The 14,478-nt window shown below is 35.6% G+C and overlaps 1 protein-coding gene across 5 annotated transcripts in view; it reads left to right on the top strand.

Moving 5' to 3' along the window:
* The window catches only part of LOC141507910 (uncharacterized), a 244,758-nt gene that overhangs the window by 132,054 nt on the left and 98,226 nt on the right, over positions 1-14,478 (top strand). The gene's annotated exons all lie outside the window — the stretch shown is intronic.

Raw genomic sequence — 14,478 nt, 5'->3', positions numbered from 1 at the left:
ATCACAATCATACCACAGCTTGCTTAGCAATTCCCCAGCTGATGGGCAACCTGGCAATTTCCAGTTCTTTGCTGAGAGAAAGAACTGCTATAAATATTTTAGAATATATATTTCCTTTTCCCCCAACCATCTTGGGAAATAAAGTTAGTAGTGGTATTGTTAGGTAAAGAGTATAGACAGATTAATAACTCTGAGCATAACTCTCTGATTGGGGATATTGTGAGAAAAAGGATGTTAATGATTAGATGAAATAATTATTTATAAAAACTAAAACTAATAAAATAATAAAGGATTAATAAAACATTATATTACTTGCTGAAATAATGTAAATTGAAGCCCCAAATTAACACCATATGGTATAATATTTGTTACTGAAAAGAATGTGTTTTATTTTTTGCTTTCTCTATTCTGTATTTATGAATAAAGAATCACTTCGGGCAAATCATTTATTTTCTCTATCATTTTCATCATCTCTAAAAATGGGAAGGTTAAGCTAGATTACTTCTAAGACCTTTTCACCTTTTACTGTCTATAAATATTTTGATTCTGTATCACAATATCATTTTTAAAACATTGAAGAAAATTAAAACTACTAATATTTGCTTCAGTGCTTTGATGATTCTGAAATTTCATAAATGTGGATATTCTCTCCAGTGAGAGATTGTCACCTATCCATACCTTTTCATTCCATGCCACTTCTGTCTGTATTTTTCCTAAATGCCTCACTTCTAGACATTTTGCCAGATTTCTTGACATTGCATGAATATCAATGGAGAATACTATTTATCAAGCATCCAATTCTCTTACCACATGACTGACCCATTTTCTTTCAGGCATTTACCTCCTTTAGCATATACTTTAGATTCTTTCTCCTACGTAAAAACTTTATTGATTAGTGATATGTAAACTAGTCATGACTACTATGTGCAAGAGAATCATTGTCCTTTGGATCATTCTCAACTTTGCTTCTTTAGAGACTGTATTCCAGGAAATACAAGCATGTAGTATCATTAGATGAATACTGGTGTTTAAAAGATGAACCATCATTTCAGGGAGAAGTTTTGTTCTACTTAAAGTATATGACAGGATTCAAACACATCTTTTTTTTTAAAGTTTTTTTGCAAGACAATGGGGTTAAGTGGCTTGCCCAAGGTCACAAAGCTAGGTAATTATTAAGTGTCTGAGGCTAGATTTGAACTCAGGTACTACTGACTCCAGGGCTGGTGCTCTATCCACTGCGCCACCTAGCTGCCCCCTATCCACTGTGCCCCCTAGCTGCCCCCAAACACATCTTTTGACTCCAAGTTCAAAATCCTTTCTATTGTACCATATTGCCTACTATGGTATTATTCAAGGGAGGAGACCTTTCTCCAGTTTTGAAAGCAACCAGCCTTTGTTAAGATACATAATTTTCCCTGACCCTCTTATGTCCTTAAGCTACAGTCAAAAATAGAATTCAGGATAAAGACAGATATACACTGACAATAAATGTTAAGTCTTAAATTGAAGCAAAGTATGACTATGCATGGTATATGGTTATACACATAATCTATATCATGTTGTTGTTATTATTGGTGTTTGTCCTTCATTCCTGAAGAAGACCAGGACCTCAGGGAAGTGATGATAACCATATGAATTGGATTTGAGTGAGGGGATGCTGTGCTAAGTCACCAGCCTCACTTTCTCCTCCAGAGCCATCTAAGTTCAATAGCCAGATATAGATGGGGTAACTGGAGATGACCCTGGATGTGAGGCAATCAGAATTAAGTGACCTACCCAAGGTCACACAGCTAGTAAGTGTCAAGTGTCTGAGGTCAGATTTCAGATCCTCTTTTATGTAATATATAATTATCTATATTATATAGTATATCATATATTATATATAATATTGTATATAAGGTGCTATATAGCTATATGTATATAATATATGTGTGCAAAATAATTTTTAAGTATATATATATATGTGTATGTGTGTGTGTGTGTGTGTGTGTGTGTGTACAAAGAAAATATAGAAAGCAAATTTTTGATCTCAAGTAGTTATTTCAGGTAAATTCAAATATTTAGATTTTTGATCATACTACAGTTCTAAAACTGACAGCATAATTATTAGAGCAAAATAGTTCCATAGAAGATGTCTTTATAAAGCGATGACTTCTAAACCAGATTATAAATTAGCTCAAAATATATATTTATAAATATAATATACATATATATATATATACATATGTATTTGTCAACTAGCAAATATTTCCTGAATGCTTCCTTCACATCTTGTGCTATGTTGAGCCCTGTGAAGGTTCACCTCAACAGAATCAAGGAAGTAATGAAACAAATTGCCTAAGGAAAGCAAAGAAATGAAAGTTCCAAAAATATGTCAGCCAGAGCTAGTTGTTGTGGTAAATGGTTTGGTTTCATACAGGTGGGAAAATAAATGAGTCTTATTTATTTAAATTTATTTAAATCAAAGATCTGATATCAAATTTTGTAGAAAAGCAAAGAAGTACCAGTGAAATTCTTGATGTAATTAAAGAATGAAAAAATGCCAAGAGCAAGAAGAGGATCAAAGAAAAGAGATGGAAAGAGACCTTAGAAACAGATGAATCTAATCTAATGTCATTTTACTAAAGGAAAAAAAATTCATAATGCCAAGGAAGTTAGAAAAGATGTGAATGATACAATAACTAAAGTAAAAAAGATTTTTTTCAGATAAATGATTAATTTTTAGAAAAAAAAGTCCTAATTTTATTTTTTATGAACACTGAACTCTATATTTATACTCATCTTAACAAAGTCTGGTTGCTTTCAAAACTGGGGAAAGGTCTCCTTCTCCCTTGAATAATACAATAGGAGGCAATATGGTACAATAGGAAGGATTTTGAACTTGGAGTCAAAGTATGTGAGTTTGAATCCTGTCTTATATACTTTAAGTGGAACAAAACTTCTCCCTGAAAAGATGGTTCATCTTTTAAATACTGGTAATTCATTTTGAAGTGAATAACAACGAGTTATAAAATATGGTGCTTCCATATTGACCCTAAAACAATTATCAACATCTAAGGAAGAAGTATTCAAGATCCCAGTGACTCCCAAAATGTATACATGTGAAAAATAGGTGGCAATATTGGGTTTTTTGTTTTTTTTATTTTTATTTTCAGGTCCAAATTCTCTACCTTCTCCACTTAATCAATCAGGCAATCAGGTTATATATATATATATATATATATATATATATATATATATATATATATATATATATATATGACATATGGCAATACTGTTGATGCTTCTTTAACATCAATGATATTGTTCATGTAGAATTATTGAAGCATTGGAAAAAATGTACATAATACAAAAGGGATAAACTGTGGCCCAGGGAGGGTATTGTTTACCAATGCCAGTACTTCAGTTCATAATACTTTTTTTTGATAAAAGCTATTTTGATGTCTTATGTTTTTATATCAGTCATGTATCAATGTATCATTCAACCATTGAACCATTCCTTTTAAAAAAGAAAAGTAGTTTAGCAAAAGCAACAAACACAATATCCACTAATCTGATAGTATATACCACATTTCCATTTGTAGTTCCCTGTCCTTTACTAAAGAGGGACACATTTTATCATCTGTTCCTGGAAAAAAATTAGTTATTACAATGACTCACTGAATGAATCAGCATTCAGTTGCCTGTTAATGTTGGGTTTTGTTCTTATTATTATAGGTATTTTGTTTATTGCTTTCTTGAATTTGCTTAATTTGTTCTACATCATAACATACAAGTATTCCCATATTGTTCTTAATTCTTCATATTTATTCTTATCTTAAATCATGACATTATTGTATTTATAGTTACAATTTGTTAACCATTTCCTAATTGATGGGCATCCACTGTTTCCATTTTTTTTTTTGCTATATAAGAAGGACTGTGATGAATAATTTTTATGTGTCCTAAAGGAAGGATCATTCTATTTGCTTTTGACCTGGGATACATATCTAGGAGTAGTAGCATCAAATGTTATGCAGTTAAGTTTATTTTCTTGCAAATTCCCACTCTTTTCCACATCAATTCTCAGCTTTATCAACTCTACATTAATGTGTCTATATTTCTTCATCCACTATATGCGATTTATCTCTTTTGACATAGTCACAAAGGTCTCTTTCAGATCTCAGTTTATCAACTTTTCCACTATAAAAGATATGAGGTGAAATCTTAGAACTGCAAGATTTACATTTCCATTATTTATAGATTTGGTACTATCTTTCAAATAGTTGTTGATAGTTTTAATTTCTTCTTTTTTTAAAATTCTTGATTCATGTTCCTTAATCTATGGTGTATTTTCTACAAAATAATTTTGAACCAAAAATAGCGTAACTATCATGTCTACCTATTCATTCATGAATATTATTTTGTTCTTTTCAAAAATTCAAATCCAAGTTCCAAAGAACAAAGATTTGTCATTCCAAAAAGCAGATGCTGTAGACCTGTACTGGATTTAAAGTCAGAGTACCTGATTTCAAATCTGGTCCTTGATACTTATGATCTAGATGACATTGAGCAAGCACTTAATTCTCTGGGCCCTGGTATATCTGTAAAATGAAGATATTGGACTTGAATCCTCTAAGGTCGCTTCCAGTTCCATTTATAAAATCCAATGACCCTATGGTTTTGAGGGCAACCTCAAAAATGGTGTTCAAAACTATTTTGAGAAATGTATTAACAGAAATGAAAGATTTTCCCCAGTTTGAAAACAAGTTATGAACCCAAATTCCATAAATTGTAGTAAAGTATTCTCATCATCAGATAGGCACTCAATCATCAAGGTCACTTGACTCCTTTTATTAGCTAAATTTCCATTTCATCATCATTTTTTAATCTTCGGTGAAAGAATATGAGACTAGTAATTAAAAGATCTAGATTTAAATTTTGGCCCTTTAAATAATTAGTTGTTTTTAATTTAAATTTATTTTTTTATTCTCATTTTGTACAAATTTTTCTTACATTAATAAAATATTCTTGTTTACAAGTAAACAAAATACCCCTCCCCCCCCTTGAATATAGATAAACTTGTTTGGGTGAAAAAAGTAAAGGGGAGAGAAAAAAAATTAAAATTAAAAAAATAATAGTAATAATTGTAGGTATGGCCAGGTGGCGCAATGGACGAAGCACCAGCCCTGGAGCCACGAGCATCCGAGCCCATATCCAGCCTCATAAACCCAACAATCACGCGGCCATGTGACATGCAAGCCACCCAATCCCCGTTGCCCTGCAAAAACCAAAAAGAAGAAAAAGAAAAAAAAAAGACCCAAAATAAAATAAAATAGTAATAATAGTAGGGGTGGCTGGGTGGCAGACAGAGCATTGGCCCTTGAGTCAGGAGCACCTGGGTACAAATCCAGCCCCAGACACCCAAAGATCACCCCGTTATGTGGCGCCAGGCAGGCCATCCAGCCCCACTTGCCCTGCACCCTCCCCCAAATAATAATAACCAAAAAATGTGCTTCAGTCTTTGTTCCAACACCAATAACTCTGTCATGGATGGATCACATTCTTTATGATAAGTCCATCACAAAAGTTACTTCCATATTTTTCCAATGTTGCCATTGCTGATCGCAACTCCCTCCTTTCTTATTTCTCCACTACCATGTACTATATTTTCTCTCTCCTTTCACTCTGACTCTGCTGTAGGGTGGCTGAGTGGCGCAGCAGACAGATCCCTGGTCCTGGGGCCAAGAGGCCCTCAGTCACCCTACCACCCCTTAGGCCCAGAATCCACCTGGCCCTATGGTCCTGGGCAGGCCTTCCAATCCCAGCCCCTTGCAAGAAGTGAAAAAGAAAATGTGTTATATCTGACCACTCTCCCCCCATGGTCCATCGTCTCCTCCTTTATTCACATCCCCACCCCTTCCCCCTGCTCCCCCTCCTTACTCCAGATGTCTATACCCCATTGAGTATATTTGCTGTTTCCTCTCCTAGCCATCTCTGATGAGAGCAAAGTTTCCCTCATTCCCCCTTGCCTCCCCACTTCCATATCATTGCAATAGCTCATTGTAATAAAAAAAAATTTATTATGTGAAATATCTTGGACTATTCCCCCTCTCCTTTTTCTTTCTCCCATTCCATTTCCCTTTTTTCCTATTGACTCCATTTTTACACCATATTTTATCTTCAAATTCAGCTTTCTCCTGTGCTTCAACTATAAAAGTTCCCTCTACCTGCTCTATTAACTGAGAAGGTTCATATAGGTATTATCAGTGTCATTTTTCTATGCAGGAATACATGCAGTTCATCCTCATTAAGTCCCTCATATTTCCCCCCTCTCCTCCAGTCTCCATGCTTCACCTGAGTCCTGTATCTGAAGATCAAACCTTCTGTTCAGCTCTGGCCATTCCAAAAGGAACATTTGAAATTCCCCTGGTTCATTGAAAGTCCATCTTTTTCCATGGAAGAGGACATTCAGCCTTGCTGGGTAGTTCATTCATGGCTGCATTCTAAGCTCTTTTGCCTTCCGATATATTGTATTCCAAGCCCTACGAGCTTCCAATGTAGTTGCTGCTGTGTGATCCTGACTGCAGCTTCACGATATTTGAACTGTGTCCTTCTGGCTGCTTGTAATATTTTCTCTTTGACTTGGGAGTTCTGGAACTTGGCTATAATATTCCTAGGGATTGGTTTTTTGGGATCTCTTTCTGGGGGGGGGGAGGTCGGTGGATTTTCTCCATTTCTATTTTGCCCTCTGCTTCTAGAATATCAGGGCAATTTTCCTGTAGTAATTCTTTGAAAATGATGTCAAGGCTCTTTTCCTGATCATGACTTTCAGGTATTCCAATTATTTTTAAATTATCTTTCCTAAGTCTGTTTTCCATATCAGTTGTTTTTTCAATGAGATATTTCACATTTTCTTCTAATTTTTCATTTTTTTGGTTTTGAAGTATTGATTCCTGATTTCTGGTAAATTCATCAATCTCCCTGAATTCTATTCTTTGTCTGAAGGATTTGTTCTCAGAGAGTTTTCTTATCTCTTTTTCCATCTGTCCAATTTTGCTTTTTAAAGCATTCTTCTCCTCAATAACTTTTTGAACTGTTTTATCCATTTGACCCAAGCTGGTTTTTAGCATGCTATTTTCTTCAGCTTTTTTTGGATTTCCTTGACTAGGCTGCTGACTTCATTTTCATGTTTTTCCTGCATCTCTCTCCTTTCTTTTCCCAGTTTTTCTTCTAACTCCCTCATTTGATTTTCAGTCTTTTTTGAGCTCTGTCATAGCCTGAGCCCAATTCTGTTTTTCTTGGAGTCTTTAGATGCAGGAGCTTGTGCTTCCTCATCTTCAGACTGAGTATTTTGATCCTTCTTGGGCTCATTTGCAAAGTATTTCTCAATAGTCTTCCTTTTGTTTTTCTGCTTGCTCATTTTCCCAGCCTGGGCCTGGTTTGGGGGTGCTTCCTGAGCTTTTGGGACACTCCCACAAGGGTCTCAGTGTGTGAGGCTCTGTCCTCCCTCCTGGTCTGTGAATGACCAGAAGCACCCCCCCTCTGCCATGGGCCAAGGTGGGGGGGGCTGCTGTTCTATGGGGGGGCCTAGATTGGGATCAGGATCTGAATGTGGTCAGAGCCCCAGAGTCCTGTTCCAGGGGCAGAGGATAGAAGGGCTCTGCAGTCTCTCTTCACTCCCCTCCCTCAGCTCAATGGGCTCATGCCTGCTTCTGTTTCCTGGATCAGGGCTGGAGAAAGACCAAGCTGCTGGCTGTGTGCCCTGAGGGCTGTGCTCCATGTGCTGGCTCTAGCAGAGGTCCCCTGCTGTTCCCCCACTTTGTGCCAGGTGCTCCCAGGGTGCAGCTCAGGAGACTCCCCCGCTGCTGTGAGCCACGGCTCCCAGTGCCCTGGGACTGCCTCCGGGAGGCTGAAGTTCTTTTGCTCTGGTGGGCCACCCCTCCTGTGGGCCACCCCTCTGACCCCGGGAAGCAGAGCCTTTCTGCTCTTTTCCAGGTTACCTTGAGTAGGAGAACTGCCTCACTGGGTCCCTTTGTGGGTTCTGTCTCTAGAAAGCTTAGTTAGAGTCCTTAGCTTATGAGTTTTATCAGAGAGCTCCTAAGACTCGATCCCTTCTTGTTGCCATCTTGGCTCTGCCCCCCGTTCAATAATTAGTTGTTTAACTGCAAGCAAGTCATTTAAATTTTTTGAGCCTCAGTTTCTCAGTAGTAAAATAAAAATAATAATACTTATATCTAGTTATAGGATTTTGGTAAGATCATGTGTAACTTGTATAAAAACAGTACAATTATAAAGATCAGTGTATATCAACATATTCTTTTAAATCATTAGATGTTCTTGTTAATTATTTAAAATTATAAACATAGACCCTGCCCCAAGAACTCTGTAATCTTGTTAAGGAGTTTGTACTAATAAATATGAAGTAAAATTAAAGAAAATTTAAATGCTAAGCTGTGGGTACTGTTCTATTTTTCTTCTTTAGAGTCTGGTGCAAGGCCATAGTCTACTCAGTTCAATGGGCTCACCAGAACCTTTCATCATTGCGGAGTAAAGGAGAGGTTTCAACCACTCAAGCTATGTGACAAATGTAGGAACAGAATAATAGGTCGAAGAAGGCAGAACTCAGTGGTTATAGACATAGATTTTGGAACTAAAAGACCCAGAAAGTGGACATCTCAGGAGTAGAAGCCAAGAGCAGAGACCAGGATTTCCATTCCTGAAGATGAATGGGCCAAAAGTAGTAATGTTGTCCAAACAGAGGTCAGAAATAAGGACACAACCAAACCAGGTTCACTAGTAGAAGATAAAGGCCAAGACTAATAAATCAAGGATCTGTTAACTAGGTAAACAGTGAAGCATTGAGCTAGACATGGAGAATTTCATTTGTACAAACTAACATAGATCTATGGGCACATGCAACTTTTTAAGCCCTACTAGGGACAGTCCAGCACTTCTGCCCCACAAATTTCCCCTGAATTCCTTTTAGCTCAAGAACCCTGTGGCCACCAAAGTAATGTAGTTAAATTTATCCTTTAGAATGTTAGATAACTGGGCCATTGGTTAAGGCATATTACTTATTCCCACTAGGAATTTCACCTAAATCTTTGATCCCAATTGTCAATTTCATACTAGCACAAAACCAATCTTAGAATTGTTATATTGGTTGATTTACCTTTCTGTTATGCAAACTCTATTTTAGCCTGTCTCAGGCTTTCTTTCTTTCACCTTGGGGGTAGTATTCCAAACATATTGAACATAAAATGAATTAAGGACAAAGATTTAGGTTTCTTTTATCACTGTGATTTAATGGTGGCCCATAGTTGCTAATTGAAACAGGGATTCTATACATGTATTTCCTTTGTTGTCTTCCCATTAGAGAAGTTGGGGGTGGATATCCTTAGGGAAATGCACAGAAATTTTTCAAAAGGCTATTAAAAATTCATCATCTGAAATTTGTACTAACTCTAGTAATACATTGTTATTTACCTAATAGAATGTAGCAGCACTAAATGCTTTTAGGGTCTATTAAAGGCATATTTTGTGCAATGAAATTTTGTATTTACCTAATATCCTATTGTCTAAAATTTCAATCCAATGTAGATAGATTTGTAGAGCACATATTTTTCCAGTGGTATATAGCAGGCTGGATGAGGATACATATTAACATCCGTTTTTCTTTCAAAATATAAATTATGGCTATGTTAAACATTTCTAAATTTTTGCAGCTCAGGACCTGTTTTTTTTATTCTTCCAATGAATATAAAATACAGACTTCTCTGCAATTCTGAGGCTAAGATTGTCATAGTCCACCGCAGTGGACTATAACAATAACTAGAACTTTGCCCCAATTAGAAAGAAAGCATTATTACTTGAGGGAAGAGCCAACGGAGCCTGTGCCTTTACATCTTATTGTCAAGTTAGCTTATCCAGGAGAAAATGAACATTTCCTCCTAGTGGCTTGGATTATTAAAAGACTGAACCTTGAGAAGTATTTTATAAGCCTGACCTGTTTTTTTTTTTTAAGGGTGAGCTTTTGTTAAAAATAATAAAAGCAGTACCAAATAGAAATGCCTGGAAAAATTTGACCAAGCAGGAGTCCATTTACAAACTTAAGATTGTGGTTACTTTCCAAACAGAAGAAAGAGATTTGTGATGAACTGAATAATTACAAGTATATTACTTGTGCCCTGCTGTACAATTCATCAAGTTTGTTTTTAACCTTCAATTCATTTAAAACTCACCAGCCTTTGTTACTGCCCAGCAGGATACTAAATAAGGATCTTAAGAGACAGAGAAGGCAGAACAGAAAGACCTACAAGGACAGGCAGAACTGAACAAATAGTATGCTGCTGCAGTTGGCAGCAAGGGTAGCTAGGGACAGACACCAATAACAGAGGACTCCCACTTCAGCGAGTATGGAACTGCTCTACCGCACAGAGATTGGACCACATTCCTGTCTGCCACAGGAAACCAAGCATGTATACACTGCATATAACTTGGTTTTCCTTCTAGATGAGAAGATAAGAGGGCAATGAAGGAACACCTCTCTATAATACAGCATAGCAAGGATGATGAAGTGGAAAATAGAAGAAAAGATCTTGAAAGAAAATGAGGGGAAAAAAACTTTTAAAAGACCCCACTAATTCAGAGTTATGAGGATCATCAGAACCTTGAAAGGAAGTGGGGGGGAATGTCCTATTTGTTGTACTTTGCATATGACATTCCTTTTCCCAATTACCTGCCTTTGAACATGCTTTTTACAATGCCTGGAAAGCAATCCCTCCTTCCCTCCACATCTTAGAATCCCTAGATTCCTTTATATCTCTATAAAAGTGCGACTTCCCAAATGAGGTCTTTGTTGATTTCCCCAGGTGGTAGTGCTTGCTGAAATTACTTGCATTTACTCTGTTTTTATATTTGGCATTTCCTAATATGTATTCATGCAATTTTTTGAGGGCATTGATTGTTTCAATTTTGTCTCTGAATCCTCAGCACAATACATGGTGTCAACAATTACTGGATAATCAATAAATGATTGTTGAATGACTGAAGAGCAACAAAAGAAAGAATCTTTGTCTCTCAGAGTTTGTAGCTCCCTTAAAATCTCACCTCAAGCATTATCTCCTATAAGTGGCTTTCCTGTTACCCTGGGTTACTAATGTTCACTCACCCCTTGGAAAGTGTTTTATATTTATTCATCTGTGTACATGTTGTCTTTTCTCACCAACCCCATAGAATGTAAACTCCTCGAAGACAGAGACTTATTTTTTTACTTTCCTTGCTCCAACACCTGAAACAGTATCTAAAATATAATATTAAATAAGTTAAGTCAACAAGCATTTAATGGTGTATTCCAGGGACTGAAAGATAAGGGGTAATGACACCAGGTAAAGAGATATGTTCTGGTTCTGTGACTACTTGATGAGAGGTGCAGAATCTGACAAATATTGAATATACAAAATTGGAGAATGTGCTATTTGAAGTATGTATTAAGATTGAGAAGGAAATAATCTAGATATTTGTCAAACTTCTGAAATCTCAGTTGATGATTCATATAGGGACAAAAATATTACCAAAAAATACTATAAAGACTCTAAAGTTTGTAAAGACTATCTTCATAGAAATTGAAGGACTTAAGGGAACAGTTGATATTTGCTTTTCTGTTTTTCCAAATAAAGATACAGAGAAAACTAGACAGAAAACTAATAACTAGAAGGTAGACAAAAAAATCACAGATCCTTGGGACAAAGCAAAAAATGTGTGGTCATAATTCCTACATCTATCTATATCTATCTATTTATCTATCTATCTATCTATCTATCTATCTATCTATCTATCTATCTATCTATGTTTATTTTTTCCTCCAAAACATGATCAATATTTGTAAAGGTGTTGTGTGATGAAATTGTACTTTTAAAGATTACTCCAAGAATTCCATTGGAAAGTTTCAATAGGTCATCACATCTAGTTTTTCTTCTGCTGAATTTGTTAATAAATAAAGCAACAATCATTTTGCATTTCATTTAACTTTTCCTTTGAATACTTTGAGTACATTGGCTACATAAAGATTTGCTACTGGGGCATTTGGGTAGTTCAGTGGTTAGAATACTGGCCCTGGTGTCAGGAGGGCCTGAGTTCAAGTGTGTTCTCAAATACTTACAAGCTGTATGACCTTAGACAAGTCATTTAACTCAACTGCCTCCAGAAAAAAAAAAGATTTGATGTTGATATTATTTTATTGTCCATAGAGTCTTTACTGATAATGTACTGCCCCATTTGTCTATCTTAAGTAACTATTTTAATGTTGTCTTATCCCAAATCATGATTGCAATTCTTGCTTTTTTCATCTAAACAATTTCAGTCCCTCACTTTAATTGGTTTCATCTTTTTTTTTTTTTAATTTTTGCAAGGCAGTGGGGTTAAGTGACTTGCCCATGGTCACACAGCTAAGTAACTTTTAAGTTCTGAGGTCAAATTTGAACTCCAGTCCTCCTGACTTCAGGGCCAGTACTCTAGCCACTGTGCCACCTAGCTGCCCCTTGTCTTAATTTTTTAAGTATGATGCCTATTTGAAGCAAATTCTTGGGTTCTGTTTTCTACTTTATTTTGCATTTTGCTCTCATTTTATTGTCAAGTTGAACCCATTAAAATGCAAGGCTATAATTGCTAACTTTGTTTTATCCAGTAAAATCTCATTACACTGCTTTTTAAATGGAAAGGCAGAATAAGATACTTACAACTTATTCTATTTGAAAGAATATCATCCCAGCTTTTACATTGATTTAGAAGTACCACTCTCTACTCTGCCCACTCTGAATATTTCCTTAAAAAAAATCAGAACTAGGGTTAGATACTCAAAACAATCCACTCCCTTCTTTCTCCTTCTCTCTTTCTAATACACACGATATGATGCATTTGTAGACCCTTTGATTCTACTATCATTCTCTTTTTTCATAATTTCCTGACCAGCCTAGATAACAGCACAGTTCAAAATAATTCCCTTATATGCTCCTTATAGTATGTAAATATTAATTTATTATCTACTAATTTCATGTTATATTGATTTGTTTAGCTTTGAATAATATCTTTTGAGTAATATTTCTGAGTCTTCACATAGAAGATTCCATGCATATCTGATTTTCTTAGAAAGAAGTTTTGAAAGTATATTATATTTCTCATAAAGAATATATGCTCAGTTTTTCAGGCTTTGCTATTTTGGTGTGCTTTTTAGAATATTCCAGTCTTGCCTTTCATTTCTAATTGTGGATGAGAAGTCCTTTGTGATTCAAAATGCTATTCATTAATGTGAATTGTCTACTCCTATCTACTTACAATTTTTTTTTCCCTTCAATAATGAAGTTCTGGACCTTGAAAACTATCTCTCTTCTAATGTTTTCTATTTATGTGACTTTGGATAAGTAACTTAACCTTCCTGGTCCTTATTGTCCTGATCTATTTGGTCTCTATTTCATTCATATCTAGCCCTATGATCCCACATTATTTCTGACTGGAATAAACCATGATTTTTCTTGAGGAAATTCCTTTCTTAAGGAATTTACTAGTTTGTACTTAGTCTTCTGTTCCCAGTGCTTCTGGGAAATTTTCTTGAAAATTTTCCAAAATGTGGTATTCAAGATTTTTGTTTCATTAGACTTTTTAAGAGGGTCAATAATATCTAGATTGTCTGAATTTCATCTTTAAGGTCTTCAAGTTCTCTTCCAATTGAGCTCTCTTTTTATTTCACCCTATTTTTTTTTTTGTTTTGCCCTGAATTTTTGGGTTTGGACTCTACCATTATCTTTTTCAGAAATCCACTACTTAAAAATCCTTCATTGATTTTTCACTGTCCTAAACCTTAATTTAGAACAGCTTAAGTGGCACAAATGAATAGAGCATTGGAATCAGGAAGACTCATCTACATGAATTCAAATCTGTCCTCAGACACTGACTATGTGACACTGATTAAGTCACAACCCAGTTTATCTCAGTTTTCTAATCTGTTAAATGAGCTAGAGAAAGTCATGGCAAACCACTATAGTATCTTTGATAAGGAAAAAACAAAACAAATCCAAAAACAAAAAAAACCCCAACCCAGATGGGGTCCTGAAGAGTAGACATAACTGAAGCAATTCAACAACAAATCTTCAGTTCTTATTAGTCATTTTTAATTCCTCATTAGTAGCTCTAAATTCACTTAAATTTCAATCCTTATTTCTCCTCTAATTCTTTTCTGGAGTGTCTTATCCTCTTGAGAGGTTCTGACAGTTGTTTCACTCACATTCCAGGAGGTCAAGTTATTATTTTTCAATTCCTTTCCTCTGGATAGTTTTCCTTGCTTTCCATGTCCTTGTATTATTAATTCATTAAAAAGATTGCAGCTATGTGTACAGTGGGTAGAGCACTGATCCTGGAAGTGTGTGCAGTGGGTAGAGCACTGGTCCTGGAATTGAGAAGACCTGAGTTCAAATCTGACCTCAGACGATTATTAGTTGTGTG

This window comes from Macrotis lagotis, chromosome 1, assembly GCF_037893015.1.
Source record: "Macrotis lagotis isolate mMagLag1 chromosome 1, bilby.v1.9.chrom.fasta, whole genome shotgun sequence".
NCBI classification, from domain to species: Eukaryota; Metazoa; Chordata; class Mammalia; order Peramelemorphia; family Peramelidae; genus Macrotis; species Macrotis lagotis.
The sequence above is the reverse complement of the archived record's forward strand: the minus strand, read 5'-3'. Positions and strand labels throughout refer to the sequence as shown.